This window comes from Protopterus annectens, chromosome 16.part0, assembly GCF_019279795.1.
Source record: "Protopterus annectens isolate FY-2018-M chromosome 16.part0, PAN1.0, whole genome shotgun sequence".
NCBI lineage: Eukaryota > Metazoa > Chordata > Ceratodontiformes > Protopteridae > Protopterus > Protopterus annectens.
Genome location: NC_056750.1, coordinates 521,485,911 through 521,510,989, shown reverse-complemented (window position 1 = coordinate 521,510,989; position 25,079 = coordinate 521,485,911). Strand labels below are relative to the sequence as shown.

Genomic DNA, 25,079 nt, shown 5'->3' with positions numbered 1-25,079 from the left:
CTGAGGGCAACCTGCCAGCAGGTTACCCAAATGTAATGAACTGCAACAGTATTGGAAATACTCTTAACATCTACATTTGTGGTAAGTGTATACAACTGTACTTTCTGTCACTTCAAAGTATTTTCAACAGAAAATTTGACCTAGTGTATTGTAATAATATACACCATATTTTTATAACTTTATATATCGCACACTCTGGTTCATAGGTGTGTACTAGGCTAATGTCCCTGGAGCCTTTACAAGCTTAGCCCATTGAAGTGCCCTGGCATCATGCTGTAGTTCCCAGTGCCTGTATCAAGTAGAGCCACTTGAGTGGTCCCTGGGGTGACCTTTTCTATTACCCATCCACTCATCAAGATGTTTCTTGGGGGACAGAGAAGTGCTCTGCTAGACATGTATGGGAAGTCTATTCCAGAGCATGGGCAGTCTCTCTGGGTGAGAAACCTGTCCTGTCCTTCCAGCATGACATGTTTAAAACCTAGGATCCTCTTTGTGAGGTACTTCTGTGGCTGCTCCAGCTGTTGCAGGTGTCTAGTGAGTTACATGCCAAATTGGGCATTATACTCCGATTTGGTCTAATGAGGGAAGAGTAGAGAGACTATGACCTCTTTCTTCCTGGATGCAAACCTCTGACTTTCTGGCCACAGTGGTAATCTCATTACTATGTGGCACGTGGTGCTCGCAGAAGAGATTGCTGTCAATCTGTGTCTCCAGATCTCTCCTAACGCCTTCAGTGTTCACTGAGCTCCCATCGAAGTGGTAATTGGTGGGAATTGAGTTTTTACCAAAGGGGGGCTGATTAATTTTTAGGCATTTAAGCTTAAGGCTATGGCTTCAACACCAATCATTGGTCTTTGTGAGGCCTTTCTGTAGGATGTGTGCATCACTTGAGTTAATATTTGCTCCCAGCTTGCAGTAATCTGTGAACCTGGTCAGCCAGCATCCCTTTGTGTTGGCTTGGACTTCTGAGAAGTAGATGCTGAACAGGAGAGGACCCAGGGCCGATCCCTGTGGGACTCCACTAGTGACTGGTTGGCAGTCTGACTTGGTGTCCCCTAACATCTGTGAGCCAATTTGCAACCCACCCAGTGATACAGGGGTTGATGCCTAGTTTTGTGAGTATCTAAATTCCCAACTAAGGAATGGTATCAAAGGCCTTTGCCAGATCAAGGTAGGCTGTATGCACTACCTTACCTTAATCCACAGCCCTGGTGACTGATTCAGAGAAGTCCAACCAGGCTGAGCAGGCATGATCTCCCTTTCTTAAAGCTAACTTGTGTGGGGCCTGGAGTTTGGAGATTTACTTAATCTTTGTTAATCAGGTCCATGATGATGTGCTCCATAGCTTTACATATCAGACTTGTCAGGCTAATTGGGTGATGATTCCCATGGTCTGTAGTCTCTCCCCTTTTATGGAGAGGGATGACTAGCAGTGTGCCATTTTGGTAGGGACAAAGTGTGAGGTGAGGCTGTGACTGAACAGGGCACACAGATGTACCAGTTGACTTTGTAGTTCATGTAGAACACAGCCAGGAATATTATCTGGTCCCATGGAAGCTGTAATGCGAGAGTGTTCGATCTTGCCGTTTGTTCTTACACCTGGGTTCGGAGCCGATCCTCGGCTCCGTGTTGGCCACTTGCAAGCTCTGCATCGAGAAGAAGCTCGAGACCAACCTAACTCCCACAATTCCCCTCTGCCTTTACCTCGGATCTAGTTTGCCGCTGCAGCGTTCGCATCAGTTTGAGCTCGAGCAACCTTAAGCTAAGATTTATATATTTTTTCTTGTATTTCTTAATTTCTTTCTCTAAAAACTTATCTAAGTGACTGTGTGTGTGTGTGTGTTAGTGTTCCTCGGTTCCATATAAAGTTATTTAAACTTTTAGAGTTTTCCCTCTGGGCCTAACCCCACCCTTTACTGGATTGACTACCGGATTGACCTTTTTACTGGATTTGACTAAATTACTGGATTAGACATACCTACTGGATATGACATTTTACTAACTATCTTTGTTAGCTTTATCTAAGATGTCTGAGAAAGCTAAGTCTGGATTTAAGCGTTGCCAATGTGGGCAAAAGATGTCAGTGACTGATAACCATAGTTCCTGCGTCTATTGTCTTGGCCCTCTCCATCTGCAAGAAGACTGTTCAATTTGTCATTCTTTCAGTGGAAGGGTCATGACAGATAGGCGCAGGAAACTTATGGATAGGGGTCTTTTAAAACCTACCTTTCAAGAGGCTCTGGATGCTTCAGACCAGGCATCCAAATCCTCGAAGGAATCTAAGACGTCTGAGCCCAGGTCATCGGCTCCGAGCTCTTCAGTTAAAGTTCGATCACCGGTTCCACAGACTTCGGGGCCGAGTGTTCAACTGTTGTCAGTTTCCGAGCCTCGAGTCTTGGAACCGGTGGCGGAGCTCCCTCCCCCGACACTGTTGAGGTCGGCTCCGTCTTTGATTTCTTCGACACGCTCTTCCAGACCCCTCTCCGACACCGATGTAGACCGCGTGGTGCAGAAGTTAATGGAGAATACGGCCTTATCCAAACTCATCTCTGTCTCCTCTCAGTTGGTGTCGAGACTCTAAGGCCTTCCCTTATCTCCATCTGTTCCTCCTCCGAGACCTGTCCAGTCTTCGGAGCCGGAAGAGGCTGATCTGCTGATTGTGGAGCCCTCTGTGCCAGAACCGTCCTCTCGGTCGGCTCGGTTTACCTCGACTCCGTCGGATCCGGTACCGGAGTCTCGGAGCCGAAGATCCATCTTTGGGTCCAGGACCGAGAGTCGGACCGATGTTTCGGTTCAGACGCTCCCTCTCGGGGCCTCGGCTCGGATCGATTCGGCTCCGTCCTCGGGGTCGATGCCTTCGGTGCCTGTCTCGGGGATTCTTCCCATTTCTTCGGAACCGGGAGATACCTTGACTCGGGACCCGGGGGCCTTCGACCTCATGAGGAAGGTGTTGTCTACCCAGACAACCGCATCAGCAGAAACAGCTTCTCCTCCCCATAAAGGACCGTTATCCTCCTCTGCACCCACGGCTACATCTAAGCGTAGAGCACCTCTCGGCCACCCCTGGAGGGTGCCCCCTCTTCTTCGGATGCTCCCCCCGAAGAAGTCCCTAGGAAAAGACTGTGTAAGAGGAGACACTTAGATTCTCCACAAGAATCATTGACATCGGACACTGACTTGGATGAGTCAGAAGGGTCCCCAAAGTCACCCTCAGAGGAGGTCTCCTTTTCTGACATCCTGGAGATCCTAAAGCAGAGAGGTGATTGGCAATCCCTCCCCCCTTCTGAGGATGAGTCAGTCTTGCTGAAGGCATTCGGTGCTCGCCCTTCCTCCTCCTGGGTCACTCCGCCCTTCGATGAATTAATGGAGCTGATTGCTCGAAGGGCGTGGGAGACGCCTGACACGGTGGAGCCAGTCCTTAGAAAGCCTAACAAGTATATTACTGCCCCTCAGGATAAGGCTTATCTAACAAAGGGAGTGCCAGTGGACGCTATGGTGGTGGCAGCGGCCACGAAAAAGGAGATGTCGGAATCTTCCTCATCTGTCCATCCGCCTAACAGATTCTAGGACTATGGACAGGTACGGGAAGCGCATTTTTAGTTCAGCGGCTTTTTCTATGCGATCCCTGAACTATTTGACCCACTTCACACGGCTACAGAGGGATCTAATCAAAGAGTTGGGAGATACCCTCCAGGGTACTACAGATGCTGCTGTTTCAGAAAAAGTTACAGCACATCTCAATACCCTTACATCCATTGTAAACTCGTCCATGAGGCTGATCTCATACGCAGCCGAAGGATCGAGTAGGGCAGCAGCTTCAGCGATTGCTCTTCGTAGACTATCCTGGATGCGCTTATGTTCATTTGCGGAAGCCTTCAAGTCTTCCTTTACTAACGCCCCATTTGATGGTGCCACTCTCTTTGGCCCCAAAGTAAAGGAGACCCTTACCCGGTGTGAGCAGGAGGGAAAGACTCTGTCTGCTGTCGGAGTCCATTTTTCCACCCCATCCAGACCGTACCCCAAAGGGCAACGTGGTGGAAAAATGTGGTTTTGAAAACCCCAAGGATCTTTCCCAGGCACACAGGGTGATGCCCCCTCTAGAGGCAGAGGAGGGGGCAGAGGTGGAAGACGCCGCCCTGGCGGCACAGGGGGTCCACAAAACCAAGGTGACAGGGATACACCCCCTGGAAAATCTTTCCAGCACTCCTGAGAGGAGGCCCGACTGTCCTGCTCTGGAGGCAGTCGGGGGTCGCTTAGCTTTATACCCTCAGGCCTGGCAAAATCTTACATCAGACAACTGGGTAAAAAGCGTTTACCAGAGGCTACAGAATACCCTTCCTATTGCCCCCAATTCCGAAGAGAAGACTCCCAGATGTGCCGCCCCATCTGCGAGACCCGGCAGCTATAGAAATTTCAAAGCTGCTAGAAAACAGTCATCCAACCAGTCCCAGCGGACCAAAGAGGATTCGGAACTTACTCAAGGTTCTTTTTAGTTCCAAAGAAGACAGGGGACTGGAGGCCGATTCTGGACCTAAGCAACCTCAATACCTTCGTCAAGAAAGAAAAGTTCCGAATGGTCACGCTTCAGTCGATCCTTCCATTTTTACAGGACGACTGGATGTGCTCAATAGATCTGAAGGACGCATACTACCACATCAAAATGGCCAGGGCATCCAGGGATCACTTGCGCTTCCGGCTGGGAGCCAGCCACTTTCAGTTTCGAGCCCTGCCCTTTGGTCTGACCTCAGCCCCCAGGGTTTTCACCAAATGCATGGCAGTGGTGGCGTCTCACCTCAGACGCCTGGGATTCCAGGTGTTTCTGTATCTGGATGACTGGCTCCTTTCTGCCACCACCCAGCGTCAACTGATTCAGGCCAGGGATTACACACTACAGCTTTGTGTTCACCTCGGAATTTCCGTAAATTTCGAAAAATCTTCGCTACAGCCTAGCCTGGTGGCTTCAGACTTGCAACCTTTCCAGCGGAAGACCATTTGTGCTACCCACGCCGACAGCTACGGTGACCACGGACGCTTCCCTGATAGGGTGGGGGGGCATCTTTCAGGGACAGACAGTCCAAGGCGAATGGACCAATTTAGAGTACAATCTGCACATCAATGTTCTAGAGTTGAGGGCAGTGTTTCTAGCGTTGCAACACTTTGCTCCCCTTCTTCCTCTAGGGACTATTGCAGTTCAGACAGACAACAAGTCCGTAGTCTGGTACATAAACAAACAAGGGGGAACCAAGTCTTATCAGCTATGCAGAGAGGCCATGAGAATCTGGCAATGGGCGGAGTCCACGGGTCGCTTTCTGATCGCAACGCATATCCCGGGGTCATCCAACGTCATAGCAGACAGGCTGAGCAGAGCAATCCTGTTGCCTCACGCGTAGTCCCTCAAGCAGTCAGTTGCGAAGAAGATTTTTCACAAGTGGGGCCAGCCTTCCTGCGATCTCTTTGCGTCTCCAATGAACGCCAAATGCAGGAGCTACTTTGCCCTATTACCCCCTCCAGGGGAAGTCTCCAGGGACGCGCTGGTTCACGATTGGCCCCCGGGTCTCCTGTACGCCTTTCCTCCCTTTCCCCTGATTGCAAAGTTTCTGCAGAAAGCCAACAACCTGCAAAGGACGATTATCCTCATTGCCCCATTCTGGCCTCGTCAAATTTGGTTTCCCTTTCTTCTGGCACACTGCATTCGGGGACCCTGGATCCTGGACCCGGAGCCAGATCTACTGACCCACTCGTCAGGGGCTCCCCACCCCTCGCTCTTGTCACTCCATCTAGCAGCTTGGCTGCTCCGCTTCCCTACTTAGCCAGGTCTGATCTTCTTTCACCTGCAGTTCAGAATATACTAGTGGCTTCTCATAAAGCTTCCACTACAAAGACCTACACTAGTAAATGGAAGCGTTTTGTGTTCTGGGCAAATACACAACATTTGGACCCTGTTATAGCTCCTTTAAACAAGATCTTGGAGTTTTTAACAGAATTGTTCCACCAAGGAGCTTCTCCTGCCACTTTAAGAGTGCAATTGGCTGCCATTTCCAACTTTCATGTGGAAGAATGTGGGGCACCTATTATGGCTCACAGACTTTGTAAGGCCTTTTTAAAAGGATCTTTTCATATTAGACCACCAGTTAGAACTCCTACATCTCCTTGGAATCTAAACCTGTTATCTAAATTGATGTTACCTCCATTTGAGCCAGCCTCCTCTTGTCCATTGAAGTATTTGTCGTGGAAGACCCTCTTTTTGGTAGCCATTACATCCGCTAGGTGAGTGTCTGAGCTTCAGGCTCTTTCCATTAAACACCCTTATCTGATCTTTCATTCTGACAGCGTATCTCTTCGCACTAATCCATCCTTTCTCCCCAAAGTCTGCTCTATTAATAACATTAATCAATCCATTGAACTGCCTACCTTTTTCAAAAATCACTCCAATAAGTTGGAGTATATGTTACACAAGTTGGATGTTCATAGACAACTTAGATTTTACTTGGATAGAACAAAGGATCACAGGAAATCTGATCAACTTTTTGTAGCTTTTGCTGACAGCAGGAAAGGTGTAGCAGTTACTAAATGAACCCTTTCCAAATGGCTAACTGATTGCATTATATTCGTTTATGATTCTTCAGATCAAACTTTACCTGTCAAACCCAAGGGGCACTCTACAAGATCAGTTTCTACATCCCTGGCTCATGCAGCTCGCTTACCATTAGACACTATTTGTGCAGCTGCCACTTGGTCTAAACCACATACATTCATTTCTCATTACAAGGTAGACAGGGTTTCTAGGGACAGGGCAACCTTTGGTTCCACTGTGCTCAAGAACGTTCTCCCGTGAGTTCCTCAGGAACATGGAGCTAGGGACGCTACCCAGGTGTAAGAACAAACGGCGAGATTGAACACTCACATTTAGAAGTTATGTCCTTACCATAACGTTCCATGTGGAGTGTTCATCTCGCCTTTGTTCTTACATTCCCACCCTCAGGAAGAACGTACAGTTTGGTGCCTGGTCTGGTTTATTTGGCTTCTGCATTTGCAGTGGTTGTGTATATATGTATATCTTGTGTGTGTGTGTGTGTGTGTATGTGTGTATGTGTGTATATATATATATATATATATATATATATATATATATATATATATATATATATATATGGATGTGTTCTTACAGTTATGTTGTTTTTTGCATGAATGTTTTCTCTCTGATTTCTGGTTTGCTTGCAAACTAGATCTGAGGTAAAGGCAGAGGGGGATTGTGGGAGTTAGGTTGGTCTCTAGCTTCTTCTCGATGCAGAGCTTGCAAGCGGCCGACACGGAGCCGAGGATCGGCTCCAAACCCAGGTGTAAGAACAAAGGCGAGATGAACACTCCACATGGAACGTTATTGTAAGGACATAACTTCTAATTCTTGGTCGTGGGCAATGCAGCTTTAACCTGTGCTGGAGTAATTCTGGGTGCCTGGCATTCTGTGTGTATTGTGATTGGTCCTTTGCGGGAGGGGTGAGGGATAAAGTTGGCACTGAATCTGTCTGCCAGTATGCTGGCAATATCTGTTGGCTCTGTATAGGAGGTACCATTGTGTAGTAACTCTGAGCAAATCGGGGTATTGCCATGGAGGTTTTTGTTGTGGCTGTAGAAGGCTTTGCAATTGTTTTGAGTGTCTGTTGCAGTTCTGCCTTCATAGTTGGCTTTACAAGATTTGATGAGGGATCTCAACTTTTTGTTGAGGCTAATAAGGGAGTTCTTTCCAGATTTGGGTCTTCACCTTTTTCTACAACAGTTTCTTCCTTGTGTTGTAGAGCTTATTAATGACAGGGGACGACCAGATTGCTTTCCTTTTTCTGGAGGAGAGCATCCTTGTTCTGTTGTATGGCTAGTTCCGTGCATTTATGCACATTTATACAGTGCATCGGTGTAGGATTAGTCATGCATTTGTTTTCCTTAGGCATGGGTGCCGTGAAGTTAGTCACCTCTTGTTTTTAGGAGTTCAAAGTCAGCTTTGGAGAAGTTTTTTCAAGGTGGTTACCTTAGCGGAGGGTGTGGGTGAGATCCGAATTTCCATGGTGATTAGTTTATGGTCAGATCTGACCATGGAGGGATTGACTATTGATGTAGAGTAACAGTCACCCATGTTGGTAATAACCAGGTCAAGGGTGTTTTTTTCCTCTAGTGGGGGGCGGATCAAGGATGTTTTCCTCTCGTGGGGGTCGGAATGAGATGGTCCAGGGCATTGGAATTGAATTCTAGGAAGCGTTGGGCCAATGTATTGGTGCTTGAGGAGTAGTTTTCCCAGTTGATGGAGGGGTAGTTGAAGTCTCATAGTAAGTGTTGGACCTTGATGGATTCCATGGTGGTTAGGAACATGGAGTGAGAGTCTAGGGACATAGTTGGGGACCAATAGCCAGTTATGACCTGGACTGCCGTCGTACCAAATGTTAGTTATACCTGAAGTATCTCAAGATGCATTATGCTGGGCTACTAGTCTGGAGGTGTGCATATCCTTTATGAATATGGAGACACTACCGCCTTTGGAGCTTCGTTTTTTTTTTTTTTTTTTTTTTTTTTGTGGCCGAAAGGTGTGGAATGAGTCGTAGCCTGGTAGCACAGTGATGCTTTCTACCATGTCTCCATTACAGCACAAACTTCAAGGTTCTCCATTTTTGAGTGCTTCGAGTGAGTACATCTTGAGGTTTAGACATCTAGCATGACCCTCAGATTGCATTTATAGCTGTTACGGTGGTAATTTGGTCTTTGGAACACTGCCTAAATAGCACTGGAGTGGTGACAAGAGCCTTAGCCAGTACCCGGAAACCCAGGGGTTGACTGATGCATGCCATCTCTGGCAAAGCATTGAGGTCTGTCAGTCATGTCATCCCAAGCAGACAGTTACTGGATCCCCTTAGAATGACACCAGAAACTTGGCCAGTTGAAGTCAGTCATATTTTTTGTTTGGACTGCGGTATCATTTTGGGTGACTGTAGGATGCTGCTCAGGGCTAATGTCATACCTGCCTGGACCACATATATTCCGAGAGCTACACCATGTCTGTTTTCATGTAGTCCGGGGAGGTGCATCTCGGGTCTTTCGCACCCACATGGACAGTGACAGGTCATACTTGTACTTGTGGAGTGACCTGAGGGTTTTTATACTTAGGGGCTTAGGTTGAAGTGAACACTGTGTGGAGGTGAGCTGTGTCCTGTGGTTTGTGGTGTTAGTGTCTTGGAGGTCTCTCCTGTTTGGATAAATTTTTGAGAGCCTTTGCGAAGGTGGGGGTGTGGCTTACGTTATGTGACAGCTGTGATAGTGGGTGTTCTGGACTGCTGTTCCATGTGGTGTGGTGCAGGTGTTGACCAGCTAGTTCGGTCTTTGCTGGAGAGTGCATAGCTTCCAATTTGGTGATATAAGTGCATCTCTCAAGTCTGAATGTTGGGAGGTTAAGAGGAGAGGGTTGTCTGTGTACATGAGGCAGTTGATACACCCATGTCCAAGCTTTGTCCATGTAGCATATCCCTTCTACATGTGCATGCTTTGTTGTACTGTGGAATTTCTACACTGTTAAAAACTCTACCCTTTTTAAATATGGCAAAGAAAACATCTGTCTCAAAAAAATTTTGTAGTACTTTTTCGACGTGCTGCAAGAAATCCTGGTGAATTATTGTATTTGCCAAAACTATCAGTCAAAATTTAAAATAGCTTTGTGTTTTGTGGTGAGGCGGTGGTCATATGCATTTAAGTGGGACTGAAACTTGGTGTTCCAACTGCAATGTTCCTACCACTGGGTCAGCTACTTGAATCCCATGTCTACATCCATCCTGCCTTTGCTCTGATGCAGTTCAAGCTTCCATGCCCCACTCCTGAGGAAATGTTCTGCCCTAGTCTCTTGTCTGCTTGTTTCTGTCATCTACAAACTTACTGCTACCTAAATCACTTCTCCCTAGTCTGCTGCTTGTTTTTTTCATATAGTATTGTACGTTGTATTGTATCATTCACTTTCCTACCATAGCAAAGTAATTTACCTCAGTTTGTCTGCCTCTCGCTTATTTCCATGTCAACACTACACTCTTATTCACAGTCTTCTACTGATGTCTTTTTGCTGCCTTTTCTCTCATCAGTCGTTCCATTTGTCTTTGTACTTCACTCCTGCACTGTCTCCTGCCTGTGGCCATATCCTGATTTGATTTGTTCTTGAGCATTGGATAATCCTCAGCACTCCTTTTTTGTTAAACCTCCCCCAAACTGAAGTCCACTTCTCATACTTTTTTTTTGTTTCATTTACCTGCTGGTTGTTGCCATCTCTTTGTGACTGCGTGGAATGTTCCAGTCACAGCTACTGGTTCTGGTAGAAATACAATTTAAAATTCTTGCTTTGGTGATTTGACTTTTTTCAGTCTTTATTTTTTCTTAGTAATGGCCAGCTACTGTGCTTGCACGGAGCAGCTTAAAATAAGTGCGAGACCAGAGTGCTACTGAAACTCAAACTAATTAGTAGCTCCTGGTTGAGCTAGTATGTACAGCTCTGTGCAGTGTCTGGCTGTATACCTCAATTTTTCTCTGTTTACTATTTTTGCTCTTACTCCTGCGTTTTATTTCCATTTGTTGTCCCGGACAGTCCGACTTCCAATAAAAATAGCCCATTTTCCTTGGAAGCCCAGGGAGGAAAGCTCCACAAATTGAGACATTAGCATGAGGTACATACTGTAGAAAACAGAATAAAAATGCAAAAATTAGTAAATGTACAGTAATAAACATTTTAAGCCAACAAGCTAGAATGGAAGCTCTTGCCTAAGGAGATAAAAATAGAAACGGGCAACTGAAGGAGGAGATGGAAATATTAAGAGGGAGCAAGTTGAGAAATAAGGGGAGAGTGAGGAGTGATGGGTGAGGAAAATCTACATATTTGTGCAGCTAACCAGAATTAGTGCAGGAACAAATCCAAGTGTTGTAAAGATGTTCCCTCAGCGATTGTTAGGATTTGGTACTGTTGCTAGTGTGAAGTATATATTTTGAGGTATGTCATTCCAAGCCCTGGCTAGTTGTATGAATGCAGGGTATCCCCATAGCAATTATTTGACTTGGTGACCTTCAGAAGCAATTTACTGGGTGTCTTTAAAGTTCTGCTGCTGGAGTAGGGCTGTAATAGGTTGCTAATGGATGGACAGTTGTCTGGATGATACAGGATAGAATGGATTAGAACTACATATCTTTCAAATTGTCTAGATATTTGCCTCATATTTTTGGCCGGTTTCTCATGAAAATGTGGTTTTCTGGCAAATCAGTGAGGACTGAATTAACTAAACAGGCACGTGAGTTTCAGACTTCATGTTCTTCAGCAAATGCATGGTACCACAAAACCTTTTATTGTAACAACTTTCTATGGTTTGAAGAGCAATATTTAAAAATTGTCCCTATTTTTCAGCCTTTGCCCCATTTCTGGGTTTGTTCAGATGTGTGTGTGGTTTTTTTTGAGGTTGAGAGGTATAAGAATTAGCTGGTTAAAGGTTTAAAAGGTTGGGGCGTTTCTTCTAGTTGAAGTACTTTGCAGTGATTAATTCTTGCAGGTTGGTTGGAAGCATATCTGGCTACTTTATAATAGAATTTAAGTTGCATTTTCATAAGTTAATGAAAATGGTGAAGCATATAAGAGGGTGGATAGAAGGTGGGTTCTGCAGATGGTGTCTCTGTAGGGAGCCTAGTTCAAAATTGACTTTTTTGAGATTGATTTCAGATGCTTGTCAGTGGTGACCCATAATAGCTTTGTATGACCAACTGGTTTGATAATGGTGTTAGATGAGTAAATGGTGAAAGAAAGGTTTTTGTTACTGGAGAAGAATTGGTTGCAAGTTGGAAAGGTATGTTTCTATGTCCAGAAGGGATTGCTTTGTTTTACTGAAGAGCTGGAGGGGATGGAGCAGAGCAAATTAGGGTGGTGCCATCGGCATATTGAACCATTTGTACCATGTTTGGTGGCTGTGTAGACTCTGAATATGGTGGAGAGGATCAAGAATGTACCCTTGGGGTACACTGACAGGTGAAGGAGGTGATAGTTCATTTTGCCATTTAACTGCTTGACAGTTGGTTAGGTAACTAATGAACCAGGAAAAGGTTGAATGATGAGGTTAATGGAGGCTAAGCCTAGCACCAGTAATTGCATTTTGCAGACAAAAAGGAATTCAAATATATCCTTACTTGGACGACTGCCTTAAGCAGAGAGCAAGGACATTCTACTAAAGCATCTGGCGTTTGTAAAAAGATTACTAATTTGCCTAGGGTACATGGTAAATGAAAAGAAATCAAAACTTGTGCCCTCTCAAGAGATAATATTCTTGGGTGCAAGCTTAAATACAACTGCTCAGATGGCTTATCTCACGCCAGACAAGCAAAGGCAACTGACTTATTACTTTCAAATGATGGCAACAAAGACACAGCTACCTGCAAGAAAAATTCTGCAGGCTTTGGGCTTCATGGTATCCTGCATCCTGCTAATTCCATATGCAAGACTGCATATGAGGAAGCTACAGTGGCATCTAAAAAGTGTTTGGACTCAACATTGCCGCAGCCTGGAAACAGTACTAACTCTTATTCCCTGCTTGCAACAGGAGTTTCGATGGTGGGTACTAGCCTGTCACCACAACAAGGGATATCCTTTCACTTTACCCACAGCCAGGCAGACACAGATTCATCGGATTATGCCTGGGTGGGCACACATGGCAGGAAAATGTATTCGGGGCAGGTGGCAAGCGGACCAAATGCATCTTCACATCAATCAAAAAGAGATGATAGCTGTACAGAATGCCCTGACAGCCTTCAAGGATCTACTACAGCCAGGACAACTATTACTAAAGACTGACAATACTACAGTTATGTGGTACATAAGCAAGGGGGCACACATTCCTACCCCTTGTGCAGGCAAGCCATGAATTTGTGGAACACAGCGCTGACCTATCAAGTACATCTGCAGGCACAATTCCTGCCAGGAAAGAAAAATACTCTGGCAGACTAAGCAGAAACCTCGTGGAAACTAAATCCACAGGTCTTCAGCATAACAAGGAAATGGGGATGCCCAGACATGGATCTTTTTGCCTTGCCTCACAACTGCCAACTACAGAGATTCTGCACAAGGACTTATCACTCTCACAAGCATGGAAAGTGGATGCCCTAACAGTTTATGCCTTTCCACCACTACCTCTCCTTCCCAAGGTGCTCCCAAACGTCAGACGAGCCAAAAATTATTCTGAAAGCCCCAGACTGGCCACGCTAGCACTGGTACACAATCCTAAAGAGCCTCTCTCAAGGCCCAGCTTGGACTTTACCTCAAATTCCTCCTTTTCTTACTCAACAAAAAAATCAGATCCTGCAGAGCCAACTCAGAACCTTAAATCTGGCTGCATGGCAGATAATATAGCCACTCAGAGCACACCTCTCTCTAAAGCTGTTTTGAATGTCATTTTGGAAGCCAGGAGGCTCAGCACCAGGAAATCTTATGCAGAAAAATGGAAGAGATTTTGTGCTTGGAACCGGGCACAAGGATTTGAAAACCACTTGTTCCAAATATTTCTCAGATTTTACAATACCTAACTGAGATGCTGGACAAAGGCCTCTCCTCTTCAATTAAGATCCATGCCTCTGCCATTTCAGCTCATTACAATATGGAACCTCCTATTTTCTCGCATCCACTGTTAAGACAGTACCGCAGAGGGGCAAAAAACATAACCCCAAGGAGAGCACCGGTACCTCCATGGGACATCAACTTTGTCTTAGAAAAGCTCACACTGCCTCCTTTTGAGCCAGCCAATACAGCTGATATAAAATTCTTATGGAAAACTGCTCTGCTCCTAGCAATAACTTCAGCAAGAAAGAGTCTGAGTTACGGGCATTAACGGCAGTGGAACCTTTTATCATTTTTCATCCAGACAGGATTTCTCTAAGGACAAACCCAACATTTATGCCAAAGGTAGTATCCAGTATGGCTCTTAACCAAACCATTCATTTGCCAACATTTTACCCAAATCCCCAGAATAAAGGGGAGAGACTTCTGCACTCTTGGGACATGCACAGGCAGCTACATTTCTAATTGGACAAAACAAAGGCTTTCAGAAAAAACTGAGCAACTGTTTGTAGCATATGCTGCAGGATCACAAGGAAAGGCCATCTCAAAGCAGAATATTTCAAAATGGATAGGACACTATATTTGTTTATGCTATGCACAGCATGGCAAGTCAGTGCCTAAGAATATTAGGCCACATTCTACCAGGGCAACAGCCACTTCAGCAGCCTTTCTCAGAGGAGTACCAACCAAGGAAATTTTGGAAGCTGCAACTTGGAGCTCAGTACACACCTTTACCAAGCATGATCCCTTACCTCTTTACTCTAAATCCAGAGCAGGCTTTGCCATTGCAGTTCTGCAGGGCCTCATAGCCACTCCTAATCCTATTTAGACCCAGCCAGCCTACCTCAGCTTTGGGATTCAACCCAAGTGTAATAACTGCAACAGTGAAACACTATGAACATAGTACAGTTGTGTACCTACCGTGTATTCACTGTTGCAGTCCAGGTTACCCACCCTCCATCCCCCTTTCTTTGCTGGGACTTGTCTATACTTCTCTATCCTATACAACCTATGTGATGTATTTGCTTGTAGATGAAGGTATTTTTATTTTTTCTGTTTTTTTATAAGCAATATGTATTGCCTACCTTCTTGGGGGCACCTGACATCTGGGGCAAGAAAAACTGAAGAAAATGGTGTATGCTGCATCTTGTATACCCCTGGCGCACTGATGTCAGGGAAGAGGCGACAGCAACTGACGCCGGACCAGGACTTTGGAATTAAGGCAGACTGCGGGTAGTCTGCCAGCAGGATAACCCAAGTGTAATGACTGCAACAATGAATGCACTCTAACATCTACATTTATGGTAGGTACGCAACTGTACTTTCCTATCCTTAAACCTTTTGTCTTTCTATTCTGTGTATTTCTTAAGCATTTCACCCTGCCCCCTTGCTTTGGTTCTCTGAATCCACAAATAAGTGCATGGCAAAACTAGGTTGCATTGTACAAGTATAAGTATGGTGGATCTCATGTACATGAGCTCGACTAATACAAATTTTGTTTTGAAATATTTTTTTTTTTCCTTGGGGGGAGGGGGGGGTCCTCTCAAACATTCCAACTCACTATGCACTTTGCAAATAACCCTTGTAAAGCCCGTCTTGGTCTTTCTCCTGGAGGGAGTGAGATCAGAGTAATTAGGAGGGAAAGATTCATATGAGAGAGATCTTTCATGTGTCTTAAGGTAAAGTAATGTGGGGAATAGAAAACTTGAGCTGTTGTAATCAATTTGTGTTTAATCTTGGTTTCTCCAAGGAATTACTGCCCATTTTCGATCGCTACCTACCCTTTTATAACCTTTTGCTGAAGCTGCTGTTCCCTTTCTCTGTGCATTCTTCTCTCAACCCTTCTTTCTGCTTTGCTGGTGGGTGTTTCATTATTCCTGCTTCCAACTAGTTGTCCCATTGTGACAGTTTAATTTACTAACACTCCAATTTCAACATCACTCTTGCCCGACGGGGGAATATGTAGTCTTTCAGTTCGGGCTTCGTTGCCAGTACTGAAATATTGTTTAAGCACACTGTTGAGCTAAACCTGTAATACAGAGCTCATGTGGAAACTAGAATCAAGGGCAAGGATTCTCTGCAAACCTCTGTGGAATGATTTTTTGTACCTTGAAAACGTCAAGTAGCACTGAAGTCAGCAAAAGGAATGTGTTTAGGAAGCAAAGGTTCATTTGCATTTTAGTAGAACATGTATACTGATGACACTTGTCTGAATCCCATGTAGATGTTCTTAGTGTTTCACTGTTGCAGTCATCACAATTGCGGGTTATCCTGCCAGGGGTAGTCCTCATTCGGCCTGAATACCAGAGGCTTAGTTGCTGTCACTGCAGGACTGATGTCAGGTCGTCACTGGTATAAAATCAGGCAGCTGATGCCATTACATCGGTCTTTCTGCCGAGGAGCCCGAAGCGGAAGCAGTTTGCATGAGTGCCGGTCAGCCCCTACCTTTCTGAATTGAAGTTGAAGTCTTCTGAAGCTAAGTACCCCATTGGGGATTCTTTTTTCTTGCTCCAACGATGTCAAAAAGTCTTCGTCTCCCCTGTGGAAAGCAAATACCACACCGAACTTCCATTCTTAACTGCTTCACCTGTTTAGGCTCTGACTACGACGTCCCTTGCTGTTACTTTTGTTTGTTCAAGACCAGAACTACATGTCGTTGGGCAGTTATTGTAGCTAAATATTTTCGTGCTCATTCCTCTTATTCATATATGGCTTTGGTAATCCATCGGACAAGGACAGACCGCACAGGTCCAAAATTGCTGACTATGCTTTCGTTAAGCTAGTTGCCAGTTCTCTGGTCCTCCAGTGAGGTGTTCGCAGCCCCTTATGCCCACTTCTATGGATTCGCAAACTGCTACCGAGACCAGTTCAGAGTCTGGTATGCCATGAGACTCTTCGACTAAGGATCCTGTGGATGTCTCTACATTGGATGGGTCCATAGCCACTGACCAAGCACCGGCTTCAGAGGAAGTTCCTCACTACTGATATTCCACACAAACTGACATCTTTCATGTCTTCAGTTCTTTATAAAACTGCCAAGTTTCTAAGGCCCAGAGTATGAACTACGCCTCAAAAACAGATGACCCAAGCTCAGGCACCTGCTTCCATGCCTCAATCTCAAGTGCTTAAAATGGCAGAAGACTTCATTATTCTTATTAGGGGAAGCCAGGCTACCCCTTCCAAAAGAGACTTGTCCCCAGTAGTTTTTATCTGAATAGGAGTCAGATGAGACTGAAGTTTCTAAATATGAAGACATGCAACCCCTATGAGGATTCCAATGCAGAGGAATCCATTCCTTCTGCCTCTCCTCCCGAGGAATTTTCATTTGGTGAAACCTTATGTACTTTAAGGGAACATTTCCAATGGAAATGTCAGGACTTTCCTCTGTCAAAAAGAGACTGAGTTCTTAGATTTACCACAGCATGGACCTTAAGTCATTTCTCCTGTTCTGGATGATTTTATGGAATCCAGTTGGACTCCTGACACCCTTCCTCCTGTTCCCAGTAAACCTGACCGATAATACATAGTCCCTGACTCTCTCTCAAATTCCTTTTCAAAAATCCTAGTGCTGACCCAGAGGTCCTCTCCCAAGGACCTAAAGGAATTAAAGCTACCTTAGCTAAAAATCCCACTCCCTCAGACAGGGATTCCCATACTTTAGACGAGGTAAAAAAACTATACACCTCTGCAACTCTTGCTATTAAAGCATTAGTTCCACATGCTGAAATAGCAGCATACCATGGAACTCTTCAAACAAATTATTTTCCTTCCCTGCTTGTGCAGAAAAAAGAATTACAAGGGCTTATGCATTCTGCAAGCCAAGTTACTAAGAACACCTTGCAATGTGGCTTTGACGTCCTAGAAGCATCTTGCAGGGCATCAGTCACTGGTTCTGTCCTTAGGCATGCTTGGCTTAAGGAACCGACCTTGCCAGACCATGTCAAATCAAAATTATTGGATGCACCATTGAACAAAGTTTGTTTGGCACCAAGGCAGAAGAGGTCTTGAAGATGGAAGACAGCTAAATCTATGCAGACAGTTACACTTTTCACAGGTCCGTCCTCCGAGATTCAGTAGGCATTGCCCCTCTAAGCACTGGTCCTTTCTGGCCCCCGCCAGGCCAGCTCAGCGCAGATCCAGAGGAAGCAGACCCCCCAGACAGCAGTCCCAGGGAATGCAGATATCTAAGCAATGGAGTTCCTCCTCTTCAAAAATAGGGAGTGCTAAGCCACTTCCTTATGGTAAGAACTGACTGACTTTACACCTCCATCCCTTACCTCTGCCCACCTGCTTGTGGCCCTAGGAGGAAAACTTTCCATGCAAACAACTGGGCCTCTATTACCAATGACCAATGGGTCCTCAACAGTGTCCCAGGGATACAAGTTTTGTTTTCTCGCTCTGCCAACCCCAAAAGGGTTCCCAGGTCTTCCTCCAAACCAGTGGGTAGAGGCCAAAAAAGCAAGTCTTTTCCCTGCTCTCCATGAGTGCAATAAAGCATGTTCCTGCAGACCAGATAAGCAAAGGTTTCTATTCTAGACACTTCCTGGTACCCAGAAAAGAGGGCACCTGGCACCCAATCCTCTATATATCCATTCTAAACACATTTCTGGTGATACCAAAATTCAAAATGCTCACCCTCCAACAGCTTCTTCCTATGCTTTCCAAGGATTCTTGGTTAGCCACCCTAGACCTGAGAGAGGCCTACCTACACATCCCAGTTGGGGAATCTTGCAGGAAATGTGTATGTTTTAGGGCAGGATCTATACACTTGCAGTTCTCTGTGCTTCCCTCTGGCTTATCTACTGCTCCAAGAGTTCACAAAATGCCTAGCTCCAGCTATTGCTTTTTGCAGACAAACCTATGAACCTGTATTGGATGGGAAATAGGAAATTCATCCCGGGGATAACTTCTGTGGCTCTGTTAGTGGCACAGGAAAATAATTTTCTTGGGTGGCAAAAGCCAGGGTACCTTTTTGGCTGGGCTTGTATAGGCCCTAGGGCCCGATAGCCTAGTACATACCTAAGAAGTATTCAAATTTACCCCTATTTAGACGATTGTCCAACTCGGGAAAAGCTGTTACAGCACCTGACCTTTGTAAAGGACCTACTGACCTCCCTGGAGTATACTATCAACGAAATGAAATCAAAGCTAGTCCCCACACACTTGTATTCCTGGGAGCAAGCCTGGACACATCATCCCAGTTGGCATTCTTTACTCCAGCAAAACAAGCCTACCTGACAGGCTACTTCTCTCAACTAGCCACCAGAACCCAGTTATCCGCAAGGAAAATCCTGCAATCTGTAGGGTTCATGGCCTCCTGAATTCTACTTATGCCATATGCAAGACTGCATATGAAGAAACTACAATGGTACCTAAAATGTCTTTGGTGCCAACACTCTCAAGACTGTCATACCTATGATACCCTGTCTAAGGAAAGATTTTTCTTTGGGCAGCAGGATGCAACCACAGCAAAGGACTTCCCTTCTCACAACCCCACGCCACCCAGATTCTCACCCCAGACTCATCAGACTATGCCTGGGGTGCACACCCGACGGCAGGTGCATTCAGGGCCATTAGAGCCCAAATCAAATACATCTGCACATCAACCAAAATGAGATGCTAGCTGTTCATGCCCTGACAGCTTTCTGACAGCTTTCAGACCCCCTACTCTCCCCGGGGCTTCTAGTGATCAAAACAGACAAAATCACAGTGATGTGGTATATCGACAAACTGGGAGGGACTCACTTTTATCCTCTGTGCAGGCTCACCATGACCCTTTGGTGCATGGCCTCAGCCATGCAGATGCACCTGCTAGCATAATTCCTGCCATGCTCCCTAAACTCTGGCAGACTTGAGCAGAAACCTGGGAGACCAATGAACCTTCACCGTTGTAACCCAGGAATGGGGCACCCCGAAGGTGGACCTCTTTGCCTTCCACTCCAATCAGCTCAACAAATTCTGCACCAGGGAACCTCACAGCAAGGCCTGGAAAGTGTATGCTGTATCCTTCCAATGGGTAAACCTCTCTGTGCATTCCCCTCCTCTACCACTCATTTCAAGGGTACTGCTCAAAATAAGGGAGGAAAAACTAAGGGCAATCTTGATTGCCCCAGACTGGCCATGCCAGCACTGATACCCACTGTTGTGCAGCCAGATACCCCTCCCACTATGGCACCTACCTCCGATCCCAACACTCCTGACCCAGAAGAATGGAGAATTCATGCATCCACAATTGCAGACCCTGAACCTGGCAGCTTGGCTTATTCCCTGATCTCTCCTCAGGCTGCCAGCCTAAGCAAACCAGTCCTGGATGTTATTTGGGCGGCCCGATGCCCAGCACTAGAAAATCCTATGCTGACCAGTGGAAAAGTTTTTGCACCTGGATCCATGCTAAGGGAGCCGAAACAGCACAGCCCTCCCTACCTCTCATCCTCTTTTTTACCTAGCAGACCTATTACACAGGGGTCTAGCCCTGTTTTATTAAAATTCATGCCTCTGCCATCTCTGCTCATTACAGCACAGAGCCATCTCTCTTCTCACCCTCTCATCAAACCGTTCCTAAGAGGGCCTGACAACTTAAGGCCACCCAGAAGAGCTCCTACCTCATCTTGTGACCTTAACTTTGTGTTGGAAAAGCTTACCATATCCCTCCCCCCTTTGACTCTGCAGCTTCAGCAGAGTTAAAATTCTTCTCTTGGAAAACAGCCTTGCTTCTGGCCATCACTTCAGCTAGAGGAGTTTTAGAGCTGCAATCACTCATGGCTCTAGAGCCTGTCATCATTTTCCATGCTGACAGGGTCTCCCTCAGGACTAACGCATCCTTCATGTATAAAGTGGTGTCCAGTGTGGCTCAAGTCCGTTCATTTGCCTACCTTCTTCCCTAACCAACAAAACAAGGGGAAATGATTCTGCAGTCTATAGATATGCACAGATAGCTCAGATTCTATCTGGATAGGACTAAATCTTTAAGAAAAATTGACCAATTGCTAGGCAGATTCACAGCAGGGGCAGAGGGCAAGGCCATATCCAAACCAACAATCTCCAAAAGGATAGTGCACTGCATCCATTTCCGCTGCAAACAGTGTGGGAAACATTCCCCAAAGGGTGTCATGATGCATTCCACCAGGGCAACCTCCACCTCTGCAGATTTTCTCAGAGGGTTCCCCACTAGGGACATCCTGGAGGCTGCAACGTAGACTTCTGTTCATACCTACACCAAGCATTACCACCTGCCCAGCCCCCCAGTCTTTGCGACTGCCTCCACCTTTCAGCTTTGAGAATCTACCCAAGTGTGATGACTGCAACAGTGAAACACGAAGAACATAGTACAGTTGTGTACACTTGCCATAAACGTAGATGTTGGAATGCATTCACTGTTGCTGTCTGGCCTCTGTGTCTGGCCTCTGTGTCTGGCCTCTGTGTCTGGCCTCTGTGTCTGGCCTCTGTGTCTGGCCTCTGTGTCTGGCCTCTGTGTCTGGCCTCTGTGTCTGGCCTCTGTGTCTGGCCTCTGCCTCTCCTTACAGGGAATTTTTGGTATTTACTTTCTACTGGTGGTGGTCCACCATAACCTAGCTCCCTATTTTGGGGCACCTGACAGTTGGGGCAAGAAAAAGTGATGTAATGGCGTCTGCTGCCTGAGTTTATACCACTGATGACAGTCCTGGAGTGACAGCAACAGATGCAGAATACTAAGCCTGTGGTATTTGGGCTGACTGACGGCTACCCCTGGCAAGATAAATCCCCAAGTGTGATGACTGCAACAGTGAATACACTGTAGCATCTACATTTATGGTAAGTGTACACCACTGTACTTCAGATATATAAACAAAGTTGCAAATTTTGCAGAAGCTTGCAAAGGGGTTAATCTGCACTGCTCAGTGTAGCACACATTAAATCTAATATCAGAGTGCTCTGACCCCCCTCCCCCCCAATTTTGTTGTTAAAAAGTGGTTTGATGACTTAACAGTACCCCATATCTTGTTCATGGGGGGGTCATTTTTATTTTCTTTGTGCGTTCTGGGTAACGAAACATAGGCTCGTAGTAAATAACATGTAAAAGTCTCTCTGCAGGCTCATTCAGAGGATTTCAAGTGTTACTGTGTCGGCCAAGAGAGAATGCTGCAGTGTATTTTGAGTATGCACCAGGCAACTTCCCTTTGGGGATTGTCTGCAAGAACACTTTTTTGGGAAGCATTCATGTGTCATTGAGGTGCCTGAACCACCAACTTTAGCTTGGTCAGTATGAAGGTACAGTGGGGATACTTCAACACTGTGCAACTACCAGGTTCATCTTGCCCAGTGTTCTGATATCTTTTAGGCTATTATAAGCTGCCCCATTTGTGCACTTTATTGTCTGCAGTTAGCACAAGTAATATGATTTTGGCACTTGCCTTAATTAAAATAGTCCCAAAACATGGTCTTCAAAGCCTAAGGATAGACAATGCAGGAGTAAGGGCAAAACTTATTTCTCTACAAGCTTCTTTGCAACTTCTGTAGGTTATGCATTACATTGCAGTGGAAGAATCTGTCAAACCTCAACAGCCATTTTTAATATCAAAGTTCAGTTGAGTGAGTTTATCTTAGATAGAGGTCGGTTACAATTGGTTGGATTCTACATTATTTCAAACTCCATAGGAGGATCTTCTGAACTGGTGTATGGAACGTGCTTTCCTTCATATCCAAATGTGCAAATCTGCTGAGCTCACTCTTGCTCCTTTATATGCTCCTTGGCAACTATCTGCTGTTTCTTGGTAGCTATGCATAATCGGTGTTTACTATGGGAGGATTTTGCTTAAAGAAATGAAGCATGCATGTTTTTTTGTCTGTTTATATCCATTTTAGTGTTTATATGAATTGATGCATTAGTAAGGTTTGAAATGTGCACTTGAAGGAATTTGTGGGCAGCTGACTAGACTTATTTGTAATGATGCTGGTTCCTCGATGTCACTTGATTACTGTTTTAGCATAAAAAACAATCCTTTTCTGAAACAAAATTTTCTGATGTAACTTTCTAAATGTTTGTTCCTAGGAATTCCTCAGTGACCAGAAATACAGTGATGAAGAAGACTTGGAAGAAAAGCTGGAATCTTTTAAAGGTACCGTTTGATTTTCTTTCTTCATTATGGAGGCATTCTGGGAAGTGTAAATCAAATAAAACAAATGGAGTGTGAGTGCAAGATGAGGATTGTATGTCCATTTATAAAATTCACTGAAGCTTTGCACTTCACAAGTAACCCGCTGGTAGATAAAAGGGCTTCCAACTGTCTTGGCAGTGACATGGATGGCTAGTGAGGGAGGAAAGAAATTGAGCATCTGAAGAGGAACTTTTTTGTTGGAAGAGATGACAATCTGGAGTTTTGTTTAGAAGGTACCATTAGGCTTGTCCTATTTTTGGACTAATTTCAGAGTGGTTGTGAAGCTGACCTAGGGGCAATAGCCCTGATCTTAGTGCCATGGGATCATTTGTGTCCTCCTGAACTGCCACCAGCTTTGGTAGCGGAGACCTTGGTTTCTAATCTCATTAAAAGGACAGTGCTTTTATTAGTCCACCTGTCTCCCCTCTTATTGCTGCAGTACAGTGTTGGTAATAGAAAATAGTTCAAGCAGCTAGTTTGGGATTATATCCCCAAACTACTCTGGCATCAAAAGTGTGCGTGTGTTATCCATTAAGCCACTGATATTGCAAGCTTCACCTAGCAGAGGTTTGTTTGATCTAGGGGAGGCAGTTACTTTTTGATTTTAAAATGGAACTTAGTGGTGTATTTTTGTGGGTATGAAATGATTAATCTACATTCAGCTGTAAGTAGTACTTGGACAAGAGGAAATAAATGTGCCAGGACATGGAAGACCGAATTGGTCCATAGCAAACCTGAGAGCCCACACCCCTCTCTTGATTTTGTTACTCTGCGTCAGTTCTGCCCCCCAACACACACACACACACACACTCACACTCTCTTTAGGCTTGTGTGTCTTGGGAGTAGGGGTATTTTAGCTTGGGGGGTGATATGACTAATGGGGGGGGCAGGGGCAGCTTGAGTGACTACACCGTTGTCACCAAAGGGAGAGGCAGGATACATCTTTGAGATGTGCTCAGTTTCTTTAGTATGTTTTTGTTGAAAACAAACCTCATCTTTCAGCAGTTAAGAGAATGTGGGTAAAACTTGGGATAGAGAGTCTGGGAGAAGTTTGCTTGGCAAGAAACCAGAAATACTTCATTTGCGTATTGCAGATGCAAAGAGGAATGTCGCTGGTCTGGCAGAACAGACGTGAAGTTTGTCATGAAGTTTAGATAGTGGTATCTGTAATGCACTCAGTTCTTTTATGCAGAGCTGTAAAATAACAAGTGCAGTACTGTTTATTTGTTCAGATGGTGTCTTGAACTCCTTGGCTGTAGTAAAGGGTAGTAAACCACTCAGCATCGTGTTAGAAGTAACAACATAACTTTTGATTTACAGAAGCTATGGAGCTTATTCATCTTTCTAAAGACAGTGTTTCTATTAAACACGTCTAGGTAGTTAAACATGATGCAACACAACCCCTGTAATAGTTCTTTCAGAACAGTTTCCACAGGGATAGAGGGCTGTATTAAGCTGATGCTTGTGCATGTAAAGGTTAGAAAACTGATCCAGGTGGACCATTTTCTGGTTCAGCCGAGGGTATTAAATACTTCAGGATGTATAACTGAAGTCCTGGCTGAGTAATACAGAAGTTTGTAATACACAGTCAAAACAGCTCCTACACAAGTTACATTGTTATATAAATTAATAAAGCTATTTCAGTAGGGGAGAGGAAGAACGCATGTTGAGGATGGTGATGCAGGATGCATGTTGAGGATGGTGATGCAGGATGCATGTTGAGGATGGTGATGCAGGATGCATGTTGAGGATGGTGATGCAGGATGCATGTTGAGGATGGTGATGCAGGATGCATGTTGAGGATGGTGATGCAGGATGCATGTTGAGGATGGTGATGCAGGATGCATGTTGAGGATGGTGATGCAGGACGCATGTTGAGGATGGTGATGCAGGACGCATGTTGAGGATGTGTACATGTTTGGTGTGCATTTATGGATATTTTCAGCTTGCAGAACTGCTTGTGTAGCATTCTTTGTGGCACAATTTGCCATCGTTATTTGCAGTAGTTTTGCCCATGTCCATGCCAAAATCTTATGTAGTGTATGTGAAGTGAGTAGTTTCAAATTTTATTATTTTTTTTATAATGCTAACCCCTTTTGTGATGCTGAAACTTGAATTTCGCACGGACATTAAGAATGGAAGAAAATCCTGCCTCTTAAAAGAATGTTCGGTTCATTTAGCGGCTCCACATGAATTAGCTCTTTCCCAAAATATGGAAATGAAAAAAACAGAATGCAGCTTTTCCTGAATGCATTTTGCAGGAACAAGTACCCTGCATCAGCATGTTCATAACTGAGATCACATGATATTGGAGTTGAGGAGAAATATTTGATTTGCACAGA

At 45.0% G+C, this 25,079-nt stretch overlaps 1 long non-coding RNA gene across 1 annotated transcript in view; it reads left to right on the top strand.

Moving 5' to 3' along the window:
- The window catches only part of LOC122790439, a 128,559-nt gene extending 105,861 nt beyond the window's left edge, over positions 1–22,698 (top strand). The window contains exon 4 of the long non-coding RNA XR_006363018.1: positions 22,632–22,698. This is a non-coding gene — a long non-coding RNA (uncharacterized LOC122790439). The remainder of the gene's footprint in view (positions 1–22,631) is intronic.
- Positions 22,699–25,079: the final 2,381 nt, after the last annotated feature.